Consider the following 15,074-nt stretch of genomic DNA (forward strand, 5'->3'; position numbering starts at 1 on the left):
TAGATCCTGGGCTCCTCTCCTATTTCTCTTGTGTGGAGGAAGGGCAAAAGCTAAACTTTCTAAGCATGTGAAAATCACCGAGCACTGCTTGCGATTGTGCTGAACTTTGGATGTATGTGAAAGAGTAAAATGTCCCTGCCAGATACAGTGGGCAAGATTCTGCTCTCAATTACATCTCTGTAAATTTGGAGTCACTCCATTGGCTTGCTGAACAGGCCCACCTGTGCAACTGAGCAGACTCTGGATTTTCAGCAGGGCAGGAGGGATTCTTACCTCCTCAAAGTCTCAGAAAAGAAAAACAAATATTCTGCAATACAGCTCGGAGTGTGATCCTGAGCTGGGCTCTGGGAGGAAATTTTTCTCATTAGTATTGACAAGGTGTAATCCCAGATGCAATGTTTTAAAGGACCCCAAAAAGAGATGCACCTGTGATGGAAACCCCAGTATCATGTCTGACAGAAAGACCTGGTAATCTGTGGATCTTAATATTCTGAGTTTAAGAGACAAGAAGTTCAAGGGGAAGATGAGTTGTCTGGGCACAGCAACCTTCTCCTGCTGACATGCATATCTCGTCTGTTACCTGCCTTTAACAGACTCTTTTCCAGTCTGGCCTCATGTAAATTTGACCTATTTTGTATGTAACCTATTATGACTGATTTTGTATGTGAGATAGAATGAAAGGGAACTATAAGGGAGGCAGACTGAGAAGCAGGGGCGGTTTTCAGTGACCTGAAGCTTCGCTGTGCTAGTATGGAAAGAAAAAATGGCTTGCTATCAATGTTTGGGGAACGATCAACTTCACCCATTGCCCCAGGAAACACTAGGGCTCCACATCTGTGGTATCTCATGGTGCTCAAATACTATTTCATGTGGCTCATAATCCACCAAACAGAGCAGATTTTGGAGACAGCTAGGTCAGCTGGGGGATATGGAGGGCAAATTCAAGGGGGGTTCATAGACATTAGGGGCCATTATAGATAATATAGGTCAGCCCAGCTCCCCCAGATGTATTTTAGCTGCAGACGGCCGTTGCTGCCTTCTAAGATGCCTATTGTTGCTCTTGTTCGGAGTAAGGGACAGCAGAGTTCATCGTCCTACTGGAGTGGAGTTTGTTGAACCAGCAAGAGAGGGGAAGGGAGGAGGTGGAAAGTTTACAAAATATGATTTTGTGCAATGTGATGACTTGCAAAGACCCCACAATGTTCTCTGGAATCTTCCTTTATGTCCCTGACTTTCTACCACCTAAACCAGGCCCATTTCTAGGGAAGGGAAGAATGGGATGGGATACAGGAAGTTATGAGTCAGACGCCAGCTCCTTCAGTTGTCTAAAATTCCCATCATTGCTCCTGGAGGCTAATCCTTATCCTGCCTGCAATGTCTGAAGGATGGTAAACACAGACAGAAAAGTGTGTGTCGTGGGAGGTTCCCCTCCTAGACATACCGGCATGCAGGGCCGGCGCAACTCATTACAATTTGGGGGGCGGCGATGGCGGAGGTATTTCGGCGGCGGGACCTTCCGCCGCCTCTGTGGGGGGCGGCATTTCGGGGCGGGACCTTCCGCCGCCTAGGGTGGCAGAAAAGCTGGCGGTGCTCCTGACGGCATGTCTTTTGTTCTTTACACAAGAAACCACACAGGCAGAGTTGGGTCCCAAATGACTGTGTTTACTAAATACACACACAACATGCTGCCCTAGCTATAGACACACACTGCTGCTCTGACTGATTTCTGGTGATTTCTAACACAGCGAGCACCACTAGAGGGCTCACAAACTATTTAATGGGATACTACCCAAATCCGGTACACTACCCATCTATTGTCCCCAGGGCCGGCTCGAGCGTTTTTGCTGCCCCAAGCACACCACACACACACAAAAAAAGCCACAATCGGCGGCAGGTCCTTCGCTCCCAGAGGGAGTGACGGCCCCGCCGCTGAATGGCCGGACGTGCCACCCTCCTCTTCATTGGCCGCCCCAGGCTGGTGCCTGCAGCCAGCCCTGATTGTCCCAAATTCCTGTCCCCTTGCCTTGGGGTGGGGAACCCTTCTATCATTTAGGGTTGCAGGAGTCATTACAGCACGCAGAGATCTAACATTTTTATTGGCATCGTTTGTGGTATGGATAGACTCTTAGTGTAATTGAAAGGAACAGTTGGTAACTTGCATGTGAGATTAAGTCCCCACAGCAAACCTACAGTGAGAGCACAAAACCATCAAATGATCATGGATTAAAAACTGGCTAACTGATAAGTCTCAAAAGAAATAAACAGAGAAACATCATTGAGAGGGTGTGTATCAAGGGGGGTCCTGCAGGGATCAGTTTTTGGCTCTACAGTGTTTCACATTTTTATCAATCACTAGGAAAAAAACATAAAATCATCATGGATAAAGTTTGCAGATGACACACAGTTTGAATGAGCAGCACTTAATGTAGAGGACAGGACACTGATATAGAGCAATCTGGATTGCTTGGTAAACTGGGCACAAAGTAACATGCATTTCAATGTGGCCAAATGTAAACTCATATATCTAGGAACAAAGATGCAATTGCCACTGACAGTAACAGTCAGGTATGGGATACTGACAATAAAATGGCTGCACCTAATTGGGTGAGGAATCTGGACAAAGCCAAGCAGAAACAACTAAGATGTCTGAACACCAATGCACGGAGCCTGGGTAACAAAATAGAGGAACTAGAACTACTGGTGCAGGAAGTGAAACCAGATATTATAAGGATAACAGAAACATGGGGGAATAGTAGCCATGACTGAGATACAGGTATTGAAGAGTATGTAGTATTAAAGATAAAGGTGGTGGAGTAGCACTGTATATTAATGATGAGGTAGATTGTAAAGAAGTTAGAAGTGATGGACTGGCTAAAATGGAATCCATTGGGGGTCAAAATCACTTTGGAGAAGAAAGGTAACAGAGGTTCCACTAGGATAGTACTTGGTGACTGTAACAGACCCCCCCCCCCCGCCCCAGGATTCAATTTGGATATGGATAGAGACCTTTTTAATGAAATGAATACTACTGGGAATTGTGTGATTATGGGATACTTTAATTTCCTGGATATATATGCTACTAATAGCTGACAGATTTCTTCACCAAGTAATCACCAAACTGACAAGAGGTGATGCCACTTTAGATTTAGTATTGGACCTCAGAGAAGAACTGGTTGTGGAGGACAACTTTTGAGTGATCATGAGTTTATTTAATTTAAACTAAAATAAAAAAAATATACAAAACCAGTCTGCAACTAGGGTCCTTGATTTCAAAAGAGCAAACTTTAAAAAATTAAGGGAAGAAGTCAGGGAAGTGGACTGATGAACTCAAGGATCTGAATGTGAAGGAGGCTTGGAATTACTTTTAAGTCAGAGTTGCAGAAACTGTCTAAAGCCTGCATCCCAAGCAAAGAGGAAAAAAATCATTGGGAAGGATGAGCAAACATCTCAAACGGGTGATTAAGAGAGAGCCTACAAGGAATGGAAGATGGGATAGATTAGCAAGAAAAGCTATCTCTTGGAGGTCAAAATGTGTAAGGAAAAAGTGAGAACTGACAAAAGCCAAGCAAAGTTAGACCTTACAAAGTACACTAAAATCAATTAGTAAACGGTTCTTTAGCTGTATAAATAAAAATAAAACAAGGAAAGCAGAAGTGGGACTGCTAAACAATAAGGATGGTGGTGGAGATTAAAAATAATCTAGGCATGGCTCAACACCTAAAAGAATATTTTGCCTTGGTTATTAATAAGGGTAATGAAGAGCTTGGGAGCAGTGTCAGGGAGGCTAATGGGACTGATGATATGGAAATAGAAATTACCATACTCAACGTGGAAGCCAAACTCAAACAGCCAAACTGAGGGGCCCAGATAATCTCCATCCAAGAATATTAAAGAAACTGGCACATGAAATTGCAAACCCAATAGCAAGGATTTTTAATGAATATGTAAACTCGGGGATTGTACCTTATGACTGGAGAATTGCTAATATAGTTTCCTATATTTAAGAAAGGGGGAAAAAGTGATCTGGATAATTACAGGCCCGTTAGTTTGACCTCACTTGTATGCAAGGTTTTAGAACAAATATTGAAAAAGAATAGTTAAGGACATAGAGGTAAATGGTAATTGGCATAAAATATAACACAGTTTTACAAAAGGTAGATTGTGTCAGACTAACCTGATCTCTTTCTTTGAGAAGAGAACTGATTTTCTAGACAAAAGAAATGCAGTAGATCTAATCAACGTGGATTTCAGTAAAGCAGTGGTCGCCAACCTTTTTATGCCCAAGATCACTTTTTGAATTTAAGATCAACCCAAGATCTACCCTGCCCCTTCCCTGAGGCCCTGCCCCACTCACTCTATTCCCCCTCCCTCTGTCGCTCACTCTCCCCCACCCTCACTCACTTTCACCGGGCTAGAGCGGGGACCTGGGGAGCAGGAGTGAGGGGTGCAAGCTCTGGGAGGGAGTTTGGGTGCCGGAGTCTTATGGTCACACTGCACCTAATCTCATAGAATCCACTGGACATTTCATGAGTTTTACTTTTTATTAGTGTCATTTGTGGTTTATAGATCCAAAATCCTTCAGGGCTTGTCACAAATCACTGTAACAGTCCTAACTGTGGGGTGTTGTCATGGAGTCACCGGGATGATGCTTTGGAACTACTCCCTACGAAGCCAGTCAGGACTCTGGGGGAGCATCCCTCCTCTCTCTGAGCATACTGTCTCCAGGGCAAGAAACTTACACAGCTTCGACCTTCCTGGGTCTGACCTCAGAGCATTCAGCATCCCCTTCCACACCGTGCGCTTCCTGCAGCGAGTCCGCCCAGGGGAAGCCAGAGGGCCCTGCACCCCAACCCTGCAGTCAGAGGTGACTCTCAGCCAGCTGATAAAACAGAAGGTTTATTAGTCAACAGGAACACAGTGTAGGACAGAACTTGTTAGCACAGAAATTAGTGACTTTCAGCCAAGCCCATCTTGGGGGGAGGGGAGCCCAGAGCCAGGGCTCTGGTCCTCCCCCTGGGCCCCAAGCCAGCCGAGACTGACTTGCTTCCAGCTGCCTGGCCCCTGCCTTGCCCGTTGCTCCTCCTCCGGCCTCTGTCTCGCTTCCCAGGCCAAGAGTCACCTGGTCGCATCCCCCTCCTGGGTCTCAGGTTACGAAGGGGCGGCCATAGCATTGGTGCAGGCAGCTGGAGCAACCCCCACAAAAGTCACACATGCTTAGTCCCACCACTTAGGTATTGGTGCAATACACAGGGAAACTGAGGCACACACAGCATTCATGCAAAACAGTAAGACTCAGATAGGCTCACATACAACATAACAAGGGAAAATCCCCAATTCGTCACAGGTGTGCATTGGTTGAGCCTGGGGCAGGGGATTGGGGGGCAGGAATGAGGGGTGCAAGCTCTGGGAGGGAGTTGGATTGCAGGAGGGGGCTCCAGGCTGGGGCAGCGTGTTGGGGTGCAAGAGAGGGTGAGGGGTGCGGGCTCCGGGAAGGAGTTTGGTGCAGGAGGGGGCTCCAGGCTGGTGCAGGGGATTGGGGTGCAGGAGAGGGCGAGAGGTGTGGGCTCTGGGAGGGAGTTTGGTGCAGGAGGGGGCTCTGGACTGGTACAGGGGATTGGGGTGCAGGAGTCAGTGAGAGGCGTAGCCTCTGGGAGGGAGTTTGGGTGCAGGAGGTGGCTCCGGGCTGAGACCAGTTGATCATGATTGATGGGTTGGTGACCACCGCAGTAAAGCATTTGATACAGTTCTACGTGGGAAATTATTAGTTAAATTGGAGAAAATGGGGGTTAATATGAGTCAATACTGCAATGCTGTTGCAAAAAAGGTAAATGCAATTTTGGTTTAGCTTATCAGAGGCATAGCATGCAAGTCAGGGGAGGTGATAGTACTGCTCTGTTTACCACTGGCTAGGCCTCAGCCGGAGTGCTGTGTTCAATTTTGGCCACTGCTGTATAGAAAGGATGTAGAGAAACTGGAAAGGATCCAGAGGAGAGCGACAAAGATGATCAAATGCAAGCCACATGAGCAAAAGGCTGAAGGAACGGGGTATATTTAGTTTGGAAAAGAGAAGATTAAGGGGGGTCATGATAGCAGTTGTCAAATACTTGAAAGGCTGCCATAAAAAGATGGAGAAAATTGTTCTCTCTTGCCACAGAGGGCAGGACAAGAGGCAATAGGTTCAAACTACAGCATAGCAGATTTAGAGTAAATCTCAAGAAAAACTTCCTAACTGTAAGAACAGAAGGACAATGGCACAAACTGCCTAGGAAAGTCACGGAAGCTCCTTCACTGGAGGTTTTCAAAAGGAGGCTGGACAGCCATGTATCTGGGATGGTTTAGACACAACAAATCCTGCATCTTGGCAGGGGGGTTAGACTAAATGACACTTGTGGTCCCATCTAACCCTATGGTTCTATGATTCTATTAGTCTATGAGAATTGAAAGGTGAGTAAGGAACTAGTTAAAGGGGAGACTACAACAGTCCATGCTGAATAGTGAACTATGAGGCTGGAGGAAGGTTACTAGTGAAGTTCCTAAAGGATCAGTCTTGGGACAAATCTTATTTAACATTTTCATTAATGACCTTGGCACAAAACATGGGTGTGCACTAATAAAATTTGATGATGACACAAATTTGGGAGGTACTGCCAATAGAGAGAGAAGGACCAGAACAGCACACAAGAAGATTTGGGTGACCTTGAAAACTGGAGTAATTGAAATGGAAGGAAATTTAATAGTGCAAAGTGCAAGGTCCTGCACGTAAGGACTAACGACAAATGTTTTTGCTATAACCTGGGGACGTATCAGTTGGAAGCAACAGGTGAAGCGAAAGGCTTGGGCGTATAAGTCTATCGCAGGATGACTATGAGCTGCCAATGTGATGAGGCTGTGAAAAAGGCTAATGCAGTCCTAGGATACATCAGGCAAGGTATTTCCAGTAGAGATAGGGAAGTGTTATTAAAAGGTACTGGTGAGACCTCACCTGGAATACTGTGAGCAACTCTGGTCTCCCACGTTTAACAAAGATGAATTCAGACTGGAACAGGTGCAGAGAAGAGCAACTAGGATCATCTGAGGAATGGAGAACCGACCTTATGAGAGGAGACTTCAGGAGTTTGGCTCTTTTAGCCTAACAAAAGGAAGACTGAGGGGAGATACGATTGCACTCTATAAATACACCAGAGGAATAAACACCAGGCAGGGAGAGGAGTTATTTAAGTTAAAGGCCAATGCTGGCACAAGAACAAATGGATCTAAACTGGCCATCAGTAAGTTGAGGCTTGAAATTAGGTGAAGGTTTCTAACCATTAGAGGAGTGAAGTTCTGGAACAGCCTTCCAAGGGAGCAGTGGGGCAAAAAACCGAACTTGTTTTAAAACGGAGCTTGATAAGTTTACGCAGGGGATATATTGATACCCTACACACTATTGTAACAATTTTTGTACAAAATATGCTTGTGAGGTATCATTCGAAAACGAATGATCATTCATACAGTATTCCTTAATATTCATCAACACTAATTGATCATTAATAATGAGCATCACTGATGATTAATATTCTTGTGTGGTGTATGCCTATGATGTGTATTAAGAGTTGTGAATATATGCTGGAATTATGACTAAAGTGTATGTAACCCAGGTATGTCAAGGGGAGTTATTTAATAGGGCTATCCTAAACAAAGGAATGTGTCTTTATACCTCAATTTACATATACATTGTAAAGAGGACCATCAAAGCAGCAGGGATGGCAGGAAACAGAACAATTTGCTTTTCAGCAAACACAAGCGGGGAAAGAAAGAGCAGGGAGTTTTCTTCACCACCTAACTCCATGTCACCTTCTTCACAGCATGAATAAACTTTCCTTTGAGAGGTAACCCTCAGAAGAATCCATTTCAAAGGTTTACGGGTCTATAAAGAGGGACTGAACCTCAAGTGAGAAACAATTGAATCAACTGATTGTATTCAATACTACTGTATTATAAATGTATATAGTGAGGTCTTTTATGAAAGCCTATGACACAGTAGTGATTTATATCACTGTAAAATATATGTATTAACACTGTATAAGGAATTATGGGTACTTAATAATATTATGCTTTACAGCCTGTGTCCAAACAAAGGGACAGACAGGTTCCCCTCCAGACAGGAGAGAAGGCAGATATCTCCTGTCTCCAGTGAAATTAAGCAAGGTGTGACCAGAAACAATGGAAGCTCCATTTACATAGAAATCAGCAGGGGAACGGGAAGCCCTCAGGAAGGGAAGAGCAGCATGAGGTCATTCTGCCCCCTGAAACAATGTCTTTGACCTTTGGGCGATATAAGCAAAGACAGAAGTCATCTTTGGTATCCATCACTAAACAGACACAAGAGGCCAGAGCTTTTGCAAGCTGAGAAAGCGATGTCATTCAACCAAGGAGGTGAGGGGAGAGCTTGAAGTCTGAGGAAACTGAATGTAGGTGAGAACCCATCTTGAACCGAGCTTGTATAATCTTCCTAGATTAAGTTTTAGACTTTTACATGTGTGTTTTCGCTTTTATGTCCTTTCAAACTTTATTCCTTTTACTTGGCATCACTTAACCTATGTCCTATTATCAATAAAATTGTTTTAGTATTAATCTAAACCTCAGTGCTGTGTTTGAATTAAACTCCAGTTAATGTGGCAAGCTCGTGGGGTTTTGTGTCTTTAGAGGAACAAATGAACCTTATTATTTCTTTGAACTGTCCAGGAGGGGGCTGGACATTGCAGAGCACATAGTTTTGGGGAAATTCAGGACTTGGAGGGTGTTGGAGTCGCCCTCCTGTTTGTAACCAAGGCTGGTGGAAGCCAGAGAGGGGGTGTGGGGCCGTAGACAGGCTGCTGGGGTCAGAGTTGCTTAACCAAGTCTGTCTAGCAGACAGACCCTCAGGGTGTGACGTGTGTGCTTGTTGCTGACTCTAAGCATTCCAGGCAGAGAGCTACAGAGGCAAAGCATTATGAGTAAGGCTACATTTTATTCACGGGTATTTTTAGTAAAAGTCACGGACAGGTCACAGGCAGTAAACAAAAATTCAGGGCCCTTGACCTGTCCATGACTTCTACTATATACCCCTGACTAAATCTTGTGGGGGGGGAGGGGGTCTGCCCAGGGGCACTGCAGGTGCTGGGGGGGGTGGCCCGGGTGCTGGGGTGGGGGTGGCAGCCTGCGGCCCGGGACCTCTGCTAGTGCTGGAGGGGTGATGGGCAGCAGTGCACGGCCCGGGACCCCCACTGGTGCTGGGGGGAAGGGGGTTGGCAGGGCTGTCAGGCTCCCCCCTCTCAGCAGCAGCAGAATTTGGATGTGGGAGGGGCCAGGGGGTTGGGGCATGGGATGGGAGGCTGTGTGTGGAGGCTGTGCTGAAGGCCAAGCTTTCCACAGTAAGGCAGGCAAAGCACAAGGCAACCATTGTCAATGCATACCCTGGGTCTAGGACAAAGATATTTAAAAATCATGCCCCTTATTACACTGAAGTGCAAGCCAGAACATGATCCGTATCCCTAGCTAGTCAATGAACCCGTTTGCTGTTCCGGCTATGGTGAGGGTGGCCCAGCTTCATGAGCAACTTGTGGGCAACCCACTTTGGGAGCACAGGTGGGCAGGTGGACAATGCCCGCTCCCCTCCCTCCCCCTCTCTCCCCCCCCCCGCCCCCCCAGCAACATGGACGGTGTTTGGAGACCAGGGCCCAGCGTTAAGCCTCCCTAAGTCTGGTCTTTGTCTAAGGTGGCTCCGGGGAGGGGGGGGTGTGTTGTGGCCATGAGAAACCACAGGAAACCCAGCTCCCCACCCCCACCCCCTTCCCTTAACTCTGCTGATAGCAGTCACCCTGGGCTTGCAGATTCTGAGTTCAACGCCAATTCCTGCCCCCAAACCACTGGCATGTTAGGGACACCTTGGTAGAGAGAACCAGAAATGGGGGATCATATGCTCTATTGTTTGCGGCACAAGTACTTGTAATGAAAACTTCCACCGTCTCCCCTAGGCGACCCTATGTGATATGAGTCTCTTGAGGGTAACAGAGGCAGCAAGGGAGCCGATGCTGCAAGCATCTGGGTACAGACCTGGTCCTTATGCTGCTATGCTGCGTACCACAATGGTACTAGCAGAGTTAATGCTGGAGTGGCATGGGGAAATGTCCTACCATGGTGGAAGAAATAAGGCAGTCCTCCCCAGAAACCTTCCGCAAAGGATTGCAGAGTATCTCCATGAACATTTCCTGGAGATCTCCATGGAGGAATCCTGAGCCATCACTGTGCACATAAACTGTCTTTTCTAGGAGACACTCTCTGCATAGCTGGAGTGGCCACTGGCAAGCAGATACTCACTGCACCTCACTGTTTTCTCATATTAAACATAAACTATAAGAGCATGTAACCCCTATGGTGTGCTTGCAATTCTATACTCATCAGAGGTGCCTTCCCCAGCATCACACTCAGACACAATGCTGTCCTGCATCTGGCTGGACTGCTCTGGGGTTAAAAATAGCTCCTGGCTCTCAGGGAGAATGGATCCCCTACTTGCCTGTCTCCCATTTTCCTCCTCCTCCAGAATATCCTCCTCGGTGTTGCCTAAGGTAGACCAGGACTCAGACTCCTGTGAGGTAGCCATGCTGCATTTGGGGTAGTGGTGGGGTCACCGCTGAGAATCAAATGGAGCTCATTGTAGAAGCGGCGTGTTTGCGGTGCAGAACCAGAATGACAGTTCGCCTCCCTTGTCTTCTGGTACACCTGCTGAAGTTCTTTGATTTTCACGTGGCACTGCTGCGTGTCCCTGGTGTAGCCCTTCTCCTCCAAACCCCGCAGGGCCGTCCTTACCCATATGCAAAGCACGCAGTTGCGTAGGGCACCAGGAAATTTGGGGCACCAAATTTCCTGGTGCCCTGCGCAGATGCATGCTGCTCCAGCCCCTGCTCCGCCTCTTCCCCAGGGCCCCCGCCCCTGCTCCGCCCCACCCTTCCCGCCCCTTCCCCGCCCCAGCCCCGCCCCCACTCCGTAGCAGGGCCGGGTCTGCACTCACCGGCGATGGGAAGTACAGCGACCCGGCCCCAACCGCACCACTGGTGAGTGCTGGGGGGTGGTTCCCCCCGCCCCCCAAGCCAGCACTGCCCCCCCTGCGGAGGCCTGGGGCCCGCCCCCCCACAGAGGCCTGAGGCCAGCCACCCCCCCGCCCCCTCCGCGGAGGCCTGGGGCCCGCCCCCCCTGCGGAGGCCTGGGGCCTGCCCCCCCTGTGGGGGAGGCTGCGTAGGGCCCCAGAATCGCTAGGGACGGCCCTGAAACCCTGTGTGATCTTTTCGTAGATATCAGCGTTTCTATGGCTGGATAGGAGCTGTGCCTGCACAGACTCTTCTCCCCACAGACAAACCAATAAGATTCGCCACCTCCTAATTACCCCAGCTTGGAGTGAGTTTGGGGCATTGAGTCGCCATGATCAACTGGGCTGCCGAGCTCTCCACGCTGATCAAACAGGAAATGGGAATTCAAAAGTTCCCGGGGCTGTAAGAGGGGAGGGGATGTTTCCTGTGTACCTGGCTGCTGTGCAGTGGAATTGAAAACAATCTCCAGAGCGGACACAGCGGAGTATTGTGGGACACTTTCTGGAAGCCAACTGAGTCGATTTACACAATGTTGCATCTACATTGCCTCTCTGTCGACCCATCAACATTGAATTAAGCACTACACCTCTCACAGAGGTAGAGTAATTAACTCGACATCACAGGCAACTTAGATCAGCGGAAGGGACCTGGTCTGTCAACCTAAGCTTGTAGCATAGACGGCTTCAATTGCCCCTTCAACTTCACTCTTTTAGTCTTTATGCCGGCATCCAGCCTTGTGGTCAGTGTCCTCCCATGAGGCTGGATCTCTGCCAGACTGGCTGTAGCCGTGCTCTTGGACTGCTCCCTGGACAGGTCCCTCCACTCAGACTTGAGTCAGAGCCTGCAGTGGCACTTCCTTGCAGCCCAGCTCTGCACTCACCTTCCAGCAAGCCAATCACCTGTTCAGTAAGGAGTCACTTGCCCCCCTCTGAGCAAAGTTCAGCTTCCCTTTTGAGCAGGTTATTATGCCAGCTCTGTAGACAGTTGGGACTCTTGGGGCAGAGAGGACAGTTTCTCCCGCCTGCCTGCCTCCTAATCGATCAGGGCTCTGGGGGTGTGGGAATCAGGGCTACCCCCTCAGAGCACTGAAGCTGGCAGGACTGTGGACTCGCAGCACAGTCTTCAGCCAGAGCACTAACTCAGAGTCAGGAAACGTGGGCAATATTCCCAACTGATCTTCCTGTGTACAGTGCTTTGATACAGGTTCAGTATCTAGAGGTTTCTTTTCAACAATACAACACAAAACCATCTCGAGCCCCCACCCAGTGACCTGGGACAGTTACACACCACCCCCGGGGGGCCTCTAAGAGGCAATACTTCCCTACTTGCCAGCACAGAGTCTGAATGTAGCAAAAAAAAAACGTTTAATAAAAGGAGGGAAGTAACCCAGCATTAAATTGGGAAAACACCGCAAACAGGGTTCATAAACAAACCATGAGCAAAAGACCCACCTCCAAGTAAGTTGGGCAGTGTCCTTTTCCCTCAGGTTCTTATGTCCAGCAACCAAAAGTCCCTTTAACGTGCCCGTCCCTTCTCTGCACCGCACTAACAGTGGTTGTCCTTGGTCAGGGCAGACCCAGAGTTCAGAGGTGCATCTGCAGAGTTCACTTCCCACCCTGTGTGGAGGGTAAGAAGGCACCTTATTCATTCCACTGCCCTGGCACTCACTCACCATTCCTCTTTGCCGGCTGCCCTGCCGCCTGATCACTACACTTGTCTGCAGGGCTCCTTTCCTCCCCACCAACCCCCTTACCAACCAATCACCACGCCTCTCTGCCGGCCAGCCTGCCAGCCGATCACTGGGATGTGTTCAGGTCTCACCACCTAACAAAACTCTCAATGATTTCAGCTGTTAGTGAAGGGAGCATCAATGCTGGTAAACCCTGGGCAGTCTCTTGCATCAGAGACACTGTCCCAAGGCATGTTTAACACTTAGACCTAGATATCTGTGGTGTGTGACAAGACTCTCAATTGAGTCTTAACCAGCTGTTATTACACAGAGGAGAGAGGAAGGGTCAAATAGTATCTAGGACCCACCCCCACCTGATACTCCCTTTCCCCTTGCTTGTAGATATGGCAGGGAAAGCAGCCAGACAGCAAGGGGGGGTTAAAAAAAATGCCACTCAAGAAACAAGGAAGTAATGGGGCTGCTGGGACATGAAGCAGGGCGGCACAGGGCACTGAGCAGGGACCCAGAATGCCTTCCGCTCACCTCCCCCTTTCCACAAGACCTATCGAGAGAGCTGCACCATGGGATAGCTGCCCTACAGCGCTGCTCTCATCAGCGAGGGTGATGGAAGTGCTGGTAGTGTAAACACGCTCTGACACCTGAGGCATTGAGTGAGCACACAAACCAGCGCTTTATTTTCACCGGTTCACTATCACCGGTGAAATGTACAGTGCAAGAACTCTGTAAGTGTAGACATACCTTTAGAAATATCAGGAATATGAAGTCTAGTCTTCTCTGCTTTTTTTGGTCAGTCACTTTGGAAGATTAGACAACTGAATTGTGAGTTTATTGTCAGCCCTTAGCTGATGGGATTGGTGTGTGGTTTCTTTAACAAAGAAAGCTCCTTCCATCTCTTTGTCAGGTGCTTCAGTTTGTTATTTATAACAACAAAGGTTTTTAAACAGACTGACTAAAAATCACTCTCCTCAAGTATTCAGGTTTCACTTCTGTGATACCAGTGGTGTCATAATCCCAGTAGTCCGCCAGCCACCCATAGTCTTCCAGGAAAAACAAGTTAGACAAGACAGAGCTAAATTTCTAAGGTAAAAAAATAAACAGGAACAAGAAAAATATTAAAGGCCACATAGTGATATTCTTTCTCACATGGAGTCTCAGAGTCTTACTGCATAAATAGTCCCACTGAACATATGATGCAGGAATCAGCATCTTATTCAGCATGTACAAGGGGATAACAGTCTGGCCCTTAACTAAATACTTTCAGGCCTTCTGCATAATGAAAGGGGTGGGAGGAGGAAAGGGGAGAGGCATAAATCCCAATAAAGTTTCCTCTGCAGCTCATTTTTAATTCATTTTGCCTTCCTGTGATTTTGGCTGGGACCACAGCAGGTATGGAAATAGAGCTGGTGGGGGTAAAAAAATCAACATTTCAAATTTTTGAAAAATTTTGATCAGTTCTGATTTGAAATCCTATGAGGAAGCTAATCTCCCTAGATTCCCAGCCCAATTCAAAGCAAAGAGCACCAAACCTTCCTCCATCCCAGTGCTTCTGAATTTGTACATTTCACCCATCGCTAGCAGTCCTTACACATGAGACTGCTTCTGAATCCAGCAGCAACAAACTGCCTCTGGCTTAGCTGAAAATGTATATGCAGGCTTATGGACTTTAGGCATGGACACTAGACCAGGTGGAGGTCAATACGAGCCATGGCTGCTCCATACCACAGTGGTTCTAATAAAATAAGAGGAGCCGGTACATTCTCTCAAAATCACATTAACTAGACAAAGGGGTTTAGATCAAAAATGTGCATCCGTGACGTGTTATTACACAAATGACCCTATAATTTGAGTGGACAATCCAATGGAGCCATTGTCCTGCTGTCCTTGTCAGACTTTTCTTGGGCAGCAGCTGGGGTGGTGGGACTGGGGGGGGAGGGGCAGGGGAAGAGGGCAGTTCAACAAATGCAGAGAAAACCTTCAGACTTGGTGGGAAGATTTCCAAAGGCACAGGTAGGCCTCCAGGTCCCACTGACTTTCAATGGGAATTTGGCACTTAACTTCCATTTGTCCCTTGGAAAATCTTCCTCCAGGACCTTTGTGGATCCACGTGTGTGAAAAAGCCCTGTTTTCCCTTTGTATCAGCCCCCTGCATTCCAGAAGCCCATGCCTGCTCTTGGCATTTACCCAATGTGGACATTGGCCAGGTTTTCAATGGAGAGATTTTTTCAGGGACATTGCATTGCATCCTCCTGGAGAATGGCACAGCAGCAGCTGGCACTGGG

The sequence above is a fragment of the Terrapene carolina genome, unplaced genomic scaffold, assembly GCF_002925995.2.
Source record: "Terrapene carolina triunguis isolate 2854851 unplaced genomic scaffold, T_m_triunguis-2.0 Scaffold746, whole genome shotgun sequence".
NCBI classification, from domain to species: domain Eukaryota; kingdom Metazoa; phylum Chordata; order Testudines; family Emydidae; genus Terrapene; species Terrapene triunguis.